The sequence below is a fragment of the Trichosurus vulpecula genome, chromosome 1 (genome assembly GCF_011100635.1).
Source record: "Trichosurus vulpecula isolate mTriVul1 chromosome 1, mTriVul1.pri, whole genome shotgun sequence".
NCBI classification, from domain to species: domain Eukaryota; kingdom Metazoa; phylum Chordata; class Mammalia; order Diprotodontia; family Phalangeridae; genus Trichosurus; species Trichosurus vulpecula.
In genome coordinates, this window is record NC_050573.1 from 318515446 (window position 1) to 318531874 (window position 16429).

Consider the following 16429-nt stretch of genomic DNA (forward strand, 5'->3'; position numbering starts at 1 on the left):
CTCCCCTCCTCACACAGAACTGCTTCCTCTTGCCACCTTTATGTGAGATAATCCACCCCATTCTATCTCTCCCTATCTCCCTCTCTCATTATGTTGTTCTCTCATCCCTTAATTTCATTTTATTTCTTTTAGATATCTTCCCTTCATCTTCAACTCACCCTGTGTCTGCTCTCTTTCTTTTACACACACACGCACACACACACACACACACACACACACATACACACACACATATATATATATGTATATGTATACACATATAAAAACACACATATATATACACACATACATATACACATAGATACATACATACATACACATTCACGTACATATATACATAAACATATATATATGCATATTCCCTTCACCTACCCTAATACTGAGGTCTCATGAATCATACACATCATCTTTCCATGTAGGATTGTAAACAAAACAGTTCAACTTTAGTAAGTCCCTTGCAATTTCCATTTCTTGATTAGCTTTTCATGCTTCTCTTGATTTTTGTGTTTGAAGGTCAAATTTTCTATTCAGTTCTGGTCTTTTCATTGAGAAAGTTTGAAAGTCCTCTACTTTATTGAAAGTCCATATTTTGCCTTGGAACATGATACTCAGTTTTGCTGGGTAGGTGATTCTATGTTTTAATCCTAGCTCCATTGACCTTTGGAATATCGCATTCCAAGCCCTTCGATCTCTTAATGTAAAAGCTGCCAGATCTTGGGTTATTCTGATTGGGTTTCCACAATATTCAAATTGTTTCTTTCTGGCTGCTTGCAATATTTTCTCCTTGATCTGGGAGCTCTGTAATTTGGTGACAATATTCCTAGGAGATTTCTTTTTGGGATCTATTTGAGGAGGTGATCGATGGATTCTTTCAATTTCTATTTTGCCCTGTGGCTCTAGAATATCAGGGCAGTTCTCTTTGATAATTTCTTGAAACAAGGTATCTAGGCTCTTTTTTTGATCATGGCTTTCAGTTAGTCCAATAATTTTTAAATTATCTCTCCTGGATCTGTTTTCCAGGTCAGTGCTTTTTCCAAGGAGATATTTCACATTGTCTTCCATTTTTTCATTCCTTTGGTTCTGTTTTATAATATCCTGATTCCTCATAAAGTCACTAGCTCCCACTTTCTCCAATCTAATTTTTAAAGTAGTATTTTCTTCTTTGGTCTTTTGGACCTCCTTTTCCATTTGGCTAATTCTGCCTTTCAAGGCATTCTTCTCCTCATTGGATTTTTGGAGCTCTTTTGCCATTTGAGTTAGTCTGTTTTTTAAGGTGTTGTTTTCTTCAGTGTATTTTTCAGTATTTTTTTGGGTCTCCTTTAAGTTCTTTCTTGTTTATTTTGGATTTCAATTTATCTAGTTCTAAGAAAGGGAGGTGGAGATCCCCAATATAATTGTTTTACTGTCTATTTTTTTTTCCTTTAACTCTCTTAACCTTTACTTTAAGATTTTGTATCCCACACCACTTGGTGCATGCGTGTTTACTAATGATACTAATTCATTGTCTATGTTGTCTTTTGGCAGGATGTAGTTTCCTTCCTTATCTCTGTTACTTAGATCTGTTTTTGCTTTTGCTTTGTCTTAGATCAGGATTGCTACCTCTGCTTTTTGTTTTTTACTTCAAGTGAAGCATAATATTTTCTCCTCCAGCCTCCTACATTTACCCTGTGTGTATCTCTGTTTCAAACATGTTCTTTATACTATTATGATTTTAATCCATTTTTATATCTGCTTCTCTTTCATGGGACAGTTCATGTCATTCACATCAATAGCTGTCAATACTATCTATTATTTTTTCTCTCCATGCTATTCCCCCATCTATGGTTTTCTTTGTCCTTTCTCCATTTTCTTCCCCACTAGAGTTTTGCTTTTTTTTCTTGAGTCATGTGTAAGCTTTATTTAAGAGAATTCCCTGGATTTTCTCTAGTGCAGGGTGGGTGGGGGCGGCATAACAAGCCAGAATATGACAAAAGCTTGATGCCTTCTCTTTAGGGTCAGATTCTCCCATAGTTGAATTTAATGACAGTTGGTTTAGAGCAGGGGTCTTCTTCTAGGACGGGCCTCTGTGGGAAGCTTGTGATAGACAATTGAAGTGAATGAAGATCACTGATCTATAATTTGCAGACTCCAGGCAACATCACACTTCTTTATTTAACAGACAATACTTGGGCTGTTCAGCTTGTATCCCTCACTCTTGTTTATTTTTTATTTTAATTTTTTAAATTTATTTAACATATTTAGTTTCCAGCATTGATTTTCACAAGAGTTTGGATTACAAATTTTCTCCCCATTTCTACCCTCCCCCCCAACTCCAAGATGGTGTATATTCTGGTTGCCCTGTTCCCCAGTCAGCACTCCCCTCTGTCACCCCACTCCCATCCCATCCCCTTTTCCCTTACTTTCTTGTAGGGCATGATAAATTTTTACGCCCCATTGCCTGTGTGTCTTATTTTCTTGTTGCACGCAAAAACATTTTTTTTTGTTTTTGAACATCTGTTTTTAAAACTTTGAGTTCCAAATTCTCTCCCCTCTTCCCTTCCCACCCACTCTCCCTAAGAAGTCAAGCAATTCAACATAGGCCACATGTGTATCATTATGTATAACCCTTCCACAACACTCATGTTGTGAAAGACTAGCTATATTTTGCTCCTTCCCAACCTATCCCCCTTTATTGAATTTTCTCCGTTGACCCTGTCCCCTTTTGAAAGTGTGTGTTTTTGACTACAACCACCCCCATCTGCCCTCCCCTCCATCATCCCCCCATTTTTTTGATCTTCTTCCCTCTTCTTTCCTGTGGGGTAAGATTCCCAATTGGGTATGTATGGTATTCCCTCCTTAGGCCAAATCTGATGAGAGCAATGTTCACTCATTCCCCTCTCATCTGCCCTCTCTCCTCCTCCCACAGAACTGCTTCCTCTTGCCACCTTTATGGGAGATAATCCATCCCATTCTATCTCTCCTTATCTCTCTCTCCCAGTATGTTGCTATCTCATCCCTGAATTTGATTTTATTTCTTTTAGATATCTTCCCTTCATCTTCAACTCACCCTGTGTCCTCTCTCTCTCTCTCTCTGTCTCTCTCTCTGTATATATATATATATATATATATATATATATATATATATACACACACACACACACACACATATACATATATATACATACATACATACACACATACACATATACATACATACATACACATTCACCCATATATATACATAAACATATATGTATGCATATTCCCTTCAGCTACCCTAATACTGAGGTCTCATGAATCATACACATCATCTTTCCATGTTGGAATGTCAACAAAACAGTTCACCTTTAGTAAGTCCCTTGAAATTTCTTTTCCTTGTTCTTCTTCTTGATTACCTTTTCATGCTTCTCTTGATTCTTGTGTTTGAAAGTCAAATTTTCTATTCAGTTCCGGTCTTTTCATTGAGAAAGCTTGAAAGTCCTCTATTTTATTGAAAATCCATATTTTACCTTGGAACATGATACTCAGTTTTGCTGGGTAGGTGATTCTAGGTTTTAATCCTAGCTCCATTGACCTTCGGAATATCGCATTCCAAGCCCTTCGATCTCTTAATGTAGAAGCTGCCAGATCTTGGGTTATTCTGATTGGGTTTCCACAATATTCAAATTGTTTCTTTCTGGCTGCTTGCAGTATTTTCTCCTTGATCTGGAGCTCTGTAATTTGGTGCACAATATTCCTAGGAGATTTCTTTTTGGGATCTATTTGAGGAAGCGATCGATGGATTCTTTCAATTTCTATTTTGCCCTGTGGCTCTAGAATATCAGCGCAGCTGTCCTTGATAATTTCTTGAAAGATGGTATCTAGGCTCTTTTTTTGATCATGGCTTTCACGTAGTCCAATAATTTTTATATTATCTCTCCTGCATCTATTCTCCAGGTCAGCGGTTTTTCCAAGGAGATATTTCACATTGTCTTCCATTTTTTCATTTCTTTGGTTCTGTTTTATAATATCCTGATTTCTCATAAAGTCACTAGCTCCCACTTGCTCCAATCTAATTTTTAAAGTAGTATTTTCTTCTGTGGTCTTTTGGACCTCCTTTTCCATTTGGCTAATTCTGCCTTTCAAGGCATTCTTCTCCTCATTGGATTTTTGGAGCTCTTTTGCCATTTGAGTTAGTCTGTTTTTTAAGGTGTTGTTTTCTTCCGTGTATTTTTCAGTATTTTTTTGGGTCTCCTTTAGCAAGTCATTGACTTGTTTTTCATGGTTTTCTTTCATCCTTCTCATTTCTCTTCCCAATTTTTCCTCTACTTCTCTAACTTGCTTTTCCAAATCTTTTTTGAGTTCCTCTATGGCCTGGGGCCAGTTCATGTTTTTCTTGGTGGCTTTTGTTGTAGGCTCTATGACTTTGTTGTCTTCTTTAGGCTGTATGTTTTGGTCTTCTTTGTCACCAAAGAAAGAATCCAAAGTCTGAGACTGAATCTGGGCACGTTTTCGCTGCCTGGCCATATTCCCAACCAACTAACTTGACCCTTGAGTTTTTCAGTGGGGTATGACTGCTTGTAGACTAACGAGTTCTATTTTCCACGTTTGTGGGGGAGGTGCCAGCTCTGTCAGACCCACACTGCTCCTTCCCCAAGAACCCCTAACCTGAACTGGGCTTAGATCTTCGGCAGGCTGTGCACCCCTGCTCTGATCCGCCCCTTAATTCCTCCCACCAGGTGGGCCTGGAGCCGGACGTAACAACAGCTGTAGCTGTCCCACCTCCGCTGCCCCCGGGGCTGGAAGCCGAACCGGGAACTCCTTCCACTCCTGCAGCTTTTCCCACTAACCTTCTCCGCAGTCTTTGGTGTTTGTGGGTCGAGGGGTCTGGTAACTGCCACAGCTCACTGAATCAGGGCGCTAGGGCCCCCTCTGCCCGGCTTCTAGTCTGGATGGTCCACACCGCTCAGGCTGGGCTCTGCTCCACTCCGTTCCCAGCTCCCAGCTCCGTGTGGAATAGACCTCACCCAGAGACCATCCAGGCTGTCCTGGGCTGGAGCCATGCTTCCCTCTGCTGTTCTGTGGGTTCTGCCATTCTAGAATTTGTTCAGAGCCATTTTTTATAGGTTTTTGGAGGGACTTGGGTATGGAGCTCACTCTAGTCCCTGCTTACCAGCCGCCATCTTGGCTCCACCTAAGATGCTATTTTAAATCACCATGCTCTAGTCACAGGAGGCTTGAGTATCATTGAATTGTGTTCATGATGAGCCTGTAAAAGGCATCCCAATGAGAGAAGGATGTGTGGGATATAGAATAGATTGAATTTTAATAATGCCAGAGCTCTTGATTGATTTTTGGTATAATATAAATCTTGATATATTTTTAAGAGTAAAATTCACCTAAATTTAATTTATAATACTCCACATGTGAACAGTCCATATGTTTGGGTAAGCTGATTTAGAAAAAAAAATGAACACAAAACTCATGTGAGATGTATTTCCTTACTTCACCTCTGCCATTCACTAAGTGTGAATGCTAGGCCTATTCTTACTTTCCTCATGTGTAAAACAGAAAATAATATTCTCATCATCTGAAATTTAATGTATTCAGGAAAGACTTTTTGAATCCTTGGAGTATAAAATAAATGTTAATTTTTATGATGATTAGAAATCCTACATTCTAAGCTCTCTGATGTCACCCCATGCTATATATTTCAGGCTTACAGGTTGAAGGGTGGACTTATATATCCATGCATGTAAAAGATATCAAATTGTGATGTTGTTTTGTGTGAACAATAGGATGCAGTAAGTTCTTTCTGGGTTCATAGGGTATTGGGAAAAGAGCTGATTGCTCTTGCACTATACATAATATGAAAATCTGAGTGGCTTAATATGTGGTAAAGGCATGACATAATGGTCACAAAAACAACTGTAAAATTTCAAGAAAGCAGGGGCATGTGAAAGTTCTCATGTATTTGAATTCAAAGTTGGAGTAAAGCATTGTGAAAGGCACAAAGTTAAACAGAGATCAATACAGTCAAAAGTTTGTGCAGTCAACACATCATGATTAGCTCTCAGAGTATTGGTTATGGGATCAGGATAGGTATGTGTGAGCTGCTCCTTCCAATATCACACACACACACACACACACACACACACACACACACACGCACACAGACTTACATACATACACACATACACACATGCACATATGTATGAACACATATATGCACATAGGCATACATTCATACATGCATTCATATGCATGTGCACAGTGCATCACAAATATATACACACATGCATACATGTGCGCATCACACATATACATATAAACACACATGTGTTTACATGTGCACATACATGCATGCACACACGATTATACATGCACTTATGCGTGCATGTGTATATATGCATATATACATACACACATATGTGTGCATGTGCATGCATGCACAGAGAGATACACATAGACACATACATACACTTACACACATATACACATATACATGTATACGATATACGTGCATACACATATATGTATACATGCACACAGTTGCATACATATACATGTGTGTGGAAACATGTACATACATATATACACATGCACTCATACATGCATGTGCATGTGTGTATGTGGGTATAGGTGTGCACACACATAGATGCATGCATGCATGCATGTTTCTTACCACCATAAGGAACTTTTAAAAATTTTGTCATATTTTATGTCGTAAAAGTATTTTAATTTAACATAGAAAGAAATAGAGAAAAATTCCCTTTATTAATCATTAAAGCACAAAAGAATAGATGATATTCAGTTCAAAGATAACAACCAAAATGTCAAGATCAAAATGAAGACAATTAAAATACTGTAGATAATAAATGTGTCAAAGAAGAAATCATGGAAACAATTAATATTTATATGAAAGAAAATGATAATAATGCACAATACAACGGAGTTGTGAGTAATATACAAAAGTAGTTTTGAGGAGGAAATCATATCCCTAAAACTGGCATAATCAAAAAAAAAGATGATTAATTACCTTTATATACATTTGAAATTATAAGGAGAACGAATAAAATCAAAATAAGAACAAAAGAATAAAGAAAATTAAAAGAAAAATAAATTGGAAAACTGACTTTTTAAAAGGATAAAACTAAAAAGTAATTCTTTTAAAAGACTAACACAATTAATAAACCTTTAGCCAATATTAAATAAAAGGGCAGAAATCAATGAACAATATACCAAAGTAAAAGTTTAAAATCATAATAAAACCAGTATTATAAAAGAATGTATCTCTGAAATGATTGTTAATTGTCAAAAATTCTCATGGAAATTTAGATAATTTTAATAATCAGCAAAAAAAGGAGCCAAAACAAAAGCCTGCAAACAATCTTAAACTTCTTAAATTTGATTTCTTTGCCAAACAGAAGGCATGGATCATAAGGGCAATGGTAATTGTAATATACCTTTTTTTAAGAGTAGAACATGGTATACAATTCTGAACTATCTTTCCCCCACAAATAATAACGATCAGTGGAGGGAAGCAAGATAGTATCCACAGAATTTATAGATAAAAATGGGAAGAGGCCAAAACAAAAACAAAAAAAAATTACACAAATTTGAGAGGTTTCCTATGGTAATCTATTCTCATTTTAGGCATCAGCACATTTGAACTATAATCCCTCAGTTCCTACAAGACAAAGTTGGAAAGAAAGTTTGGATGTTGCTAGGCATAGTCAAAAGGGATCCATTGTATTTTCAAGTTCTCATTCAGATTCTATTAAAAGGTTAGTGGCATAATACTATTACCATTGTACCATATTACAACTGTTTGGCAATGATATTACCACAGTATTTATTTGTGTTAAAATTGTATTTTGTTATGGTCTCTTCACAAACCTTTCCCCTTGTAATCAATATAGAAAGTTTATAAGTAGGTAGTGTAGAGAGTCAATAGAAGGAAATCCGATATCAAAGGGGAACCTGAAAATCATGTGCAAACCATCCCAAAAATCAAAGGAGCATAATTTTGCACATTGTATCATATATTAAACAAAATTTTCATACTGGTAATATAAGCAGAAACAGCAAAAATCATCTAGGTTGTGCCATCAAATTTGTTGTACTATGATATAAATCCTAGACATATTACAGACTTCCTTATTTCCTGATCACGAGAATATCAACAAGGTACTGATACATTTAAAATTTTACTGATGACCTTGAAATGATTTGGAAATGTTAACAAACTAACTCCAAGGTAGCACAGATAATTATTAGTCTGTTCCCCAAACAAACATATAAAAATGAGACTTCAAACTCCTGCAGCCTGAGCACTCTTCCATCTCTATCGGCTCCATGCTGCTTCATCCTCTCATCTCTAATCAATGGTTATATGAGAGAAACTCTTTAGTTTTTTTTTTTCCCATATTACCTGTCTCCCTCCACCAATCCATTCCTTGTTCCCATACTCTCTGCCTCTCCTGTCTTTTTGGACATTTTGCCCCCATATTCTTTATATTTAATTAAAGTGTGATAGCTACCCCTTTTCCCACTGCCAGTCACGGTCTTTCCTTGTGAGTATTCAAAGGACCAGATGTACCTAACCCCATCACATAATTTAATTATCAATTCATCATTGTGCTGCACAAGAAAGAGACAATAAAGTTTAAAACTTGAATAGACACAATGCCTGAATCTGACCTAATAGGTAACAAAGGTATGCAAATCATGCAATTCATTATCTCCAGAGAATTTAATGTGATGAGTCAGTAAAGGAAAATATAGTTCTTAAAAATAGGCTGCAATAAATTAACAACTACAAATAACCAACAAAACAATAAGAAGAATTTGTAAGTATTTATTTAGCATATATTATGAGCTAAATACTGTGCCTTACAATTGGTGATACAAAAAAAGCTGTAAGATAGTCTCTATTCTTAAGTTTTCAATACAAGTAGTAATATTACATGATCTACATAAATAGGTTACAGTAAATTGCCAAAAAAAAGATCAATAATCTTTATACAATATAAATGAAACTATCAGAGATAGGAATGGTCAGCAAAGTAGGTGCATTAGCTGTGTATCAAAAGTTAATGGGAAGATCGGTAACTTTAATACTGCATACTAAAAGAAATAAAAATATTTCTCCAAGGCATTCAGGGGATAATTTATAGAAGTCTATTGGAAAGACAATAGGCTAAAATCTCAAAGATAATCAATAACTGAAGAGAAAATGTAAATAGTTTATAGTCTGCATATAGAATTAACAACTGCCAAAGAAAATGTTAATGTGATATATATGTGTGTGTATTTGTGTGTATATAAGATATATAAATATACATATGTAGATATACATATATACTAATAAATAAACATTGCATGGTGAAATGGGAAAACCATTGAATTTAAAATCATGGACATTCAATTCTAGTCTATAACCTAAAACCAATACATAAAGTTTCTTTGTGAAAGACGTTTTGCTTTTGGGAACTATAACTTCCCTCAGCACCTGGTGCCTCATTGCTCTGGAACACGAGAAATAAAGTGAAACATAAGAAATAAAGGGAATATTGGGAAAATAAATGGAAGTGATTCAAGAAAATCTTGAAAAATGAGTCAACAGCATGCCAAAGGATACACAAAAATACTGAAGAAAAGAACACCTTAAAAATAGAGTAATTCTAATGACACAAGAAGTCTAAAAAGCCAATGAGGAGAAGAATGCCTTAAAAAGCAGGTTTCGCCAAATGGAAAAGGAGGTCCAAAAGCTCACTGAAGAAAATAATTCCTTAAAAATTAGAATAGAGCAAATTGGAGCTAATGACTTTATGAGAAATCAAGGAATTTTAAAACAGAATGAAAAGGATAAAAAAAAAGAAGGCCATGTGAAATATATCAATGGAAAAATCAACTCACCCAGAAAATAGATCCAGGAGAGATAATTTAAAAAATTATTGGACTACCTGAAAGCCATGATCAAAAAGAGAGCCTAGACATCATTTTTCAAGAAGATGTCAAGAATTGCCCTGATGTTCTAGAACCAGAGGGTAAAATTGAAATTGTAAGAATACATCATTCACCTCTTAAAAAAGATCCTAAAATGAAAACTCCTAGGAATATATAGCCAAATTTCACAGTTCCCAGGTCAAGGAGAAAATATTTCAAGTATCCAGAAAGAAACAATTTGAGTATTGTGGAAACACAATCAGAAAAACACAAGATATAGCAGCTTCTACATTAAGGGATCAAAGGGCTTGGAATATGATATTCTGGAGGTCAATGGAGCTAGGATTAAAACCAAGAATCACCTGTCCATCAAAACTGAGTATCATGCTCCAAGGCAAAATATGGACATTCAAAAAAATAGAGGACTTTCCAGCTTTTTCAGTGAAAAGACCAGACCTGAATAGAAAATTTGACTTTCAAATACAAGTATCAAGAGAAGCATAAAAAGGTAAACAGGAAAGAGAAATCAAAAGGGACTTACTAAAGTTGAAATATTTTGTTTACATTCCTACATACAAAGGTGATATTTGTAATTCATGAGACCTTTCTCAGCATTAGGGCAGTTGAAGGGAATATATATATATATATATATATATATATATATATACACACACACACACACATATATAGGCACAAGGTGAGTTGAATATGAAGGGAGGATATCTAAAAATAAAATTAAGGGCTGAGAGAGAAATATGTAGGGAGAAGTAGAAATATATATATATATATATATATATATATATATATATATATATGTATATATACACATATACAGAGAGAGAGACAGAGAGAGAGAGAGAGAGAGAGAGAGAGAGAGAGAGAGAGACAGAGAGACAGAGAGACAGAGAGACAGAGAAAGAGAGACAGAGATAGAGAGAGAGACAGAGAGAGAGAGGGTGCTGGATGAGTTGAATATTAAGGAATGTTATCTAATGAATAAAACTAAGGCATGAGAGGAATATATTGTGAGAGAGAGAAAAGGAGAGATAGAATTGGATAAATTATCTCACATAAAACAGACAAGAAACAACTGTTGTAATGGAAGAGAAGAGTTGGGAGGTGAAAGGGAATCAATGAACCTTATTTTCTTCAGATTTGGCTTGAGGAGGGAATAGCATATGCACTCAGTTTGGTATCTTACCCTATAGCACAGTAGGGGGGAAAAGGATAAGTGGGTGGGGGAATGATTGAAGGAAGGGCAGAGTTGGTGAGGGTGTAGTTAGAAGCAAAAACTTTTGTGAAGGGACAAGATCAAAGGAGAAATAGAATTAACGGGGAGATGGATAAGATGGAGGGAAATATAGCTAGTCTTTTACAACATGACTATCATAGAAGCGTTTTGCATAGTAACACATGTGTAACCTGTATTTACTTCCTTGCCTTCTCAATGAGGTGAGTGGGGAGGGAAGAAGGGAGAGGATTTGAAACTCAAAGTTTTAAAAACAAATGTTAAAATTGTTTTTACACGCAACTCAGAAATAAGATACACAGACAATGGGATATAGAGATGTATCTTGCCCTACAAGAAAGTAAGGGGGAAGGAGATAAAGGTGGGGATGGGGTGATAGTAGGGGATGCGGACTGAGGAAAGGGGTAATAAGAATGCATGCCATTTTAGGATTGGGTACGGTAGTGATGAGGAGAAAATTTGTAACTCAAAATCTTGTGGAAATGAATGTTGAAAACTGAAAATAAATTACTTAATATAAAAAAGAAAGGTGTTGTCCAGGCCTTTTCAAAAAAAATCATGACTTTCAGGTGACCAATAATTCCTAAATTATCTCTCTTCTATCTCTTTTTCTGGTCAGTTGTTTTTCCAATGTAGTATTTTACATTTTCTTCTATTTTTCATTCTTTTGATTTTGTTTGACTGATTTTTGAAGTCTCAAAGACATCTGCTGGAGCACGGTGGGCCCTTGTCCAAGCTTCTTGTGTTAGGGGTCAGGGGCTTTGTCTGATGGGGCCTCAGCTTCTGTTGGCCAGAGGCTGTAGGGGTCTGGAAGCTTACCAGTATTGAGCTGGAGTCCTAGTGTAGGTGTCTGGCATGTGCTGAGTCCAGGTGGGGTTTTTCTGCATTTCCCTGTCGCCACACTAACCCTCGTGGAAATCTGGACATTGAAGGATGCTTGTCAGCCCTGACATGTACTGCATCATATGCAGATCTGCCACTGGAGGCCACCTGCCTGCTTAGGGGTGCTCCAGCAAATGTGGTATTTCTCTGAGCTGGAGTCTGCTGGTGTTCCTCTTGTTGCGCTAAGGCATGTGGGGAAAGGATCCTTATATTGGAGTTTGCCTGCTCTACCTCACTGGGGTTCGCAATCTCTTGATGTTTGCTGAGGCGGGACTTGCCATTGGCTTGCTGAGATTCTTTTGGTCTTGGAATGCTCTCCTCATTTATTGAAGTGAAATGGACCTTTGTTACACATCATCTATGTTTCTCATGCTAAAAGACTGCTCCACCCCATGTTTCTGCTGGCTCCACCCTTCTAGGATTTTTTTTGGGCACTGTTCTTTGTGTTTTTAGAGGTCAATGTGGGAGAGCAACAGTAATTAACTGGTAGCTCTGTCATTTTAGCTCCCTGAAATATTCAGCCCTACTTCAACAGTGTTAAAAGTCAAGTAATAGGCTGGCGAAATGATCTAACAGCAGGGAAAAAAAAGAAAAAAAAAAACCTCTGACTGTAGAAAGTTACTATGGTAACAAGAAGTATCAAAACACACACTCAGAACAAGACAACAAAATTAAAGCTCCTATATCCAAAACCTTCAAGAAAAATAAGGCCACAAAAAAGGAGTTTAAAAATCAAGTAGGAGAGGTAGAAGAAAAATTGGGAGCAAAAATAAGAGTGATGCAAGAAAATAATGAAGAATGAGTCAACCATTTGATAAAGGAGAGTCAAAAATACTGAAGAAAATAACCTACCTCAAAAAAAAAAAAACCTGGAAAGACTTGCATGGACTGATGCAAAGTGAAATGTACTGTGTACAAAGTAATAGCAATAGTGTAAGATGATCAGCTGTGAATGACACCTATCCTCAGCAATACAAAGATCCAAGACAACTATGAAGGACTTATTATGACAAATGCTATGCTTCCCCAGAGGAAAAACTGTTGGTGTATGAATGCAGGTTGAAGGTTACTTTTTAAAACTTTATTTTTTGTCCATGTTTTCTTTTAGAACATGACTATTATGGATATATTTTGTATGAATACACCTATATAACTTATATCAAATTCTTTGCTTTCTCAGTGAGAGGAGGTGGGGATGGGAGAAAGGAGAGAATTTGGAAGTCAGTCTTAAAATGAATGTTAAAATGGTTTTTATATGAAAGTGGTAAAAAGTAAAATACTAAATAAAAATAATTTGCACTCTTTAATCCATGTTTTAATGAAAAAGAATTCCATCCTCATTCATATAAAATTTGGCTAATCTTTATATTCAAGAAATATTATTTTTCTCTATTAACAATTAATCTGTATTACCTCTCATATTTTATTCTCATATCATCATAATATTTAATAACTATGATTTACTGGAAATATTTGAACTAATTTCTTTCTTCTACTTTGCACTATCATATTCTTCCTAATTACAATAATTTCTTTAATCTTACATTCTTTAGGAAAGTTCTGGAAAAGTAAATCAATAAAAATTCTTCAGTAATACCATTTTGACATATTCAGAAATTCAGGTTTATAGAAAATCTCAGATATATGAAAGAGAAGCTCATTTTCCCCAAGATCCCAAATAGAACTTTCAGTATAGATTAATTCATATAGATCCATTAATGAATGGGTAGGAATATATTTGACACTTAATTTTTTGTTAAGTTCACAAAGCACTTTACTGGCATTATCTCATTCTATCTGCATAAAACCTTTGCGAGGTAGACAATGCAAGTTTTATAATCTCCATTTTACAAAGAAAGAAATTCAGGACCAGAGGGGTTAAATGACTTACCTAAAGTCACACAGCAAAAATAAGGACAAAATCAGGACTTGAATCCAGATCATTTGACTTCAAATCCAGACTTTTTCCAATTGAACCACATAGTGGGGGGTGGTCTGCTTGTTGTAAGGGCCTGTGCAGTAGCTACTAGATACGCTGACCAAGCTTCTCCTGTTTCCCCTTACTGTAGTTATTGAGAGCCTCTGAAAACAAATCTAATGGCTTCCTAGACATCACAGTCTCTTAAACCCTTTTGGAATTTCTGAAAAGAGGGCTGCCAATAAATATACATGTACCCCGAAAAATAGCAAAATGACTAAATAGTCATTCTGAATACCTGTGTGATGTTAGGTAAATTTTATAACCTGTCAGATTCCTCTGGCATAACCTTCAAGAATGCAAGATCACCTTCCTCCATAGTGAAGCATCTGAATAGGATTTAATGATGGTCAAATGTTCATTGAATAAAAAGACAATAAATCCTTGTGCATTAACTTAAGAGTCTCTAGTACTGTGGGAAACACATAAATAGTTTAAAAAGATTAATTGGATTAGATAACCTCTGAAGCCCTTTCTAGTTCTAAACTTACATTCCTGATGTGAATCATTTGCCTTTCTATGGCACTGTAAGATTTACAAAATGCTTTTCTCACAAAAAAAAAAACCAAACGAAAACAAAAACATTTGGCATGGAGGGCATGTGTTGTTACCCTCCACTGACAGATGGGCATACTGAGGCTCACAGGAGTGAAGGAGTTTGCCCAAGGACACACAGCCATTTTGTGTCAAAGCTGAGATTCAAAGAGGGGTTTCCTGGTGGCAAATTTCTCATTTACATTCAGCATGATTTCCTATATCTCACACTGTCATTCCTTGCCCACCTGTGACTAAGGAAGCTTCCCCTTGATTGGAGGGTGTCCTGTCCTTTCCAGAACACATCACTCTTTTTGACCAATATGTTTTCTCCACATTAACAATTCCATTGCTGCAGGTGGAACTCAGTCTTAGTCAGCCTGACGCTATCACTTTCCAGAATTCCATAGGAACATTGCATAGCGTGTGTCTTTTTTTTTCCTCTTCCTGATCCAATTGTCTCCCAAGGGTATATTGCAGTCATCTATTCTCCCTTTTGTTATTTATTTATTTAATATTTTTAGTTTTCAACATTAATTTTCACAAGAGTTTGAATTACAAATTTTCTTCCAGTTCTACCCCCCTGCCCATTCCAAGATGGCATATATTCTGATTGCCCCATTCCCCAGTCAACCCTCCCTTCTGTCACCCCCCCATCCCCTTTTCCACTACTTTCCTGTAGGGCAAGATAGATTTTTATGCCCCATTGCCTGTATATCTTGCTTCCTAGCTGCATGCAAAAACTTTTTTTTTGAACATCTGCTTTTAAAACATTGAGTTCCAAATTGTCTCCCCTCCTCCCTCCCCACCAACCCTCCCTAAGAAGGCAAGCAATTCAACATAGGCCACATGTGTATCATTATGTAAAGCCCTTCCACAATACTCATGTTGTGAAAGACTAACTATATTTTGTTCCTTCCTATTCTATCCCCTTTTATCCAGTTTTCTCCCTTGACCCTGTCCCTTTTCAAAAGTTTTTGCTTTTGATTACCTTCTCCCCCTATCTGCCCTCCCTTCTTTCTTCCCCACTTTTTATCTCCTTCCTCCTTCTTTCCTGTGGGGTAAGATACACAATCGAGTGTGTACATTATTTCCTCCTCAGGTCAAATCTGATGAGAGAAAGATTCACTCGTTCCCCCTCACCTGCCCTCTATTACCTCCCGACAGAATTGTTTTTTCTTGCCACTTTAATGCAAGATAATTTATCCCATCTATCTCTCCCTTTCTCCCTCTCTCAATATATTCCTCTCTTATCCCTTAATTTGATTTTATTTTATTTTTAGATATCATCCCTTCGTATTCAACTCACCCTGTGAACCCTCTGGCTACACACACACACACACACACACACACACACACACACATACAAACACATACACATATATACACACACATATATATATGTATATGCATATGTATCTACATACATATATGTATATATATACACGCAAACACATACAGACACATTCATATGCATATTTATATACATACATAAATATATACACATTTATATACATACATATACATATATGCATGCATATACATATACTTATAAACATATACAAACATGTACATGCATATATTTACATACATATATATGCATCTATCTATCTATCTATCTATCTATCTATCTATCTATCTATCTATATGCATATTCCCTTCAGCTACCCTAATACTGAGGTCTCATGAATTATACACATGATCTCTCCATGTAGGAATGTAAACAAAACAGCTCAACTTTAGTAAGTCCCTTATGATTTCTCTTTCTTGGTTACCTTTCCATGCTTCTCTTGATTCTTGTGTTTGAAAGTCAAATTTCCTATTCAGCTCTGGTTTTTTCATTGAGAAAGCTTGAAAGTCCTCTATTTTGTTGAAAA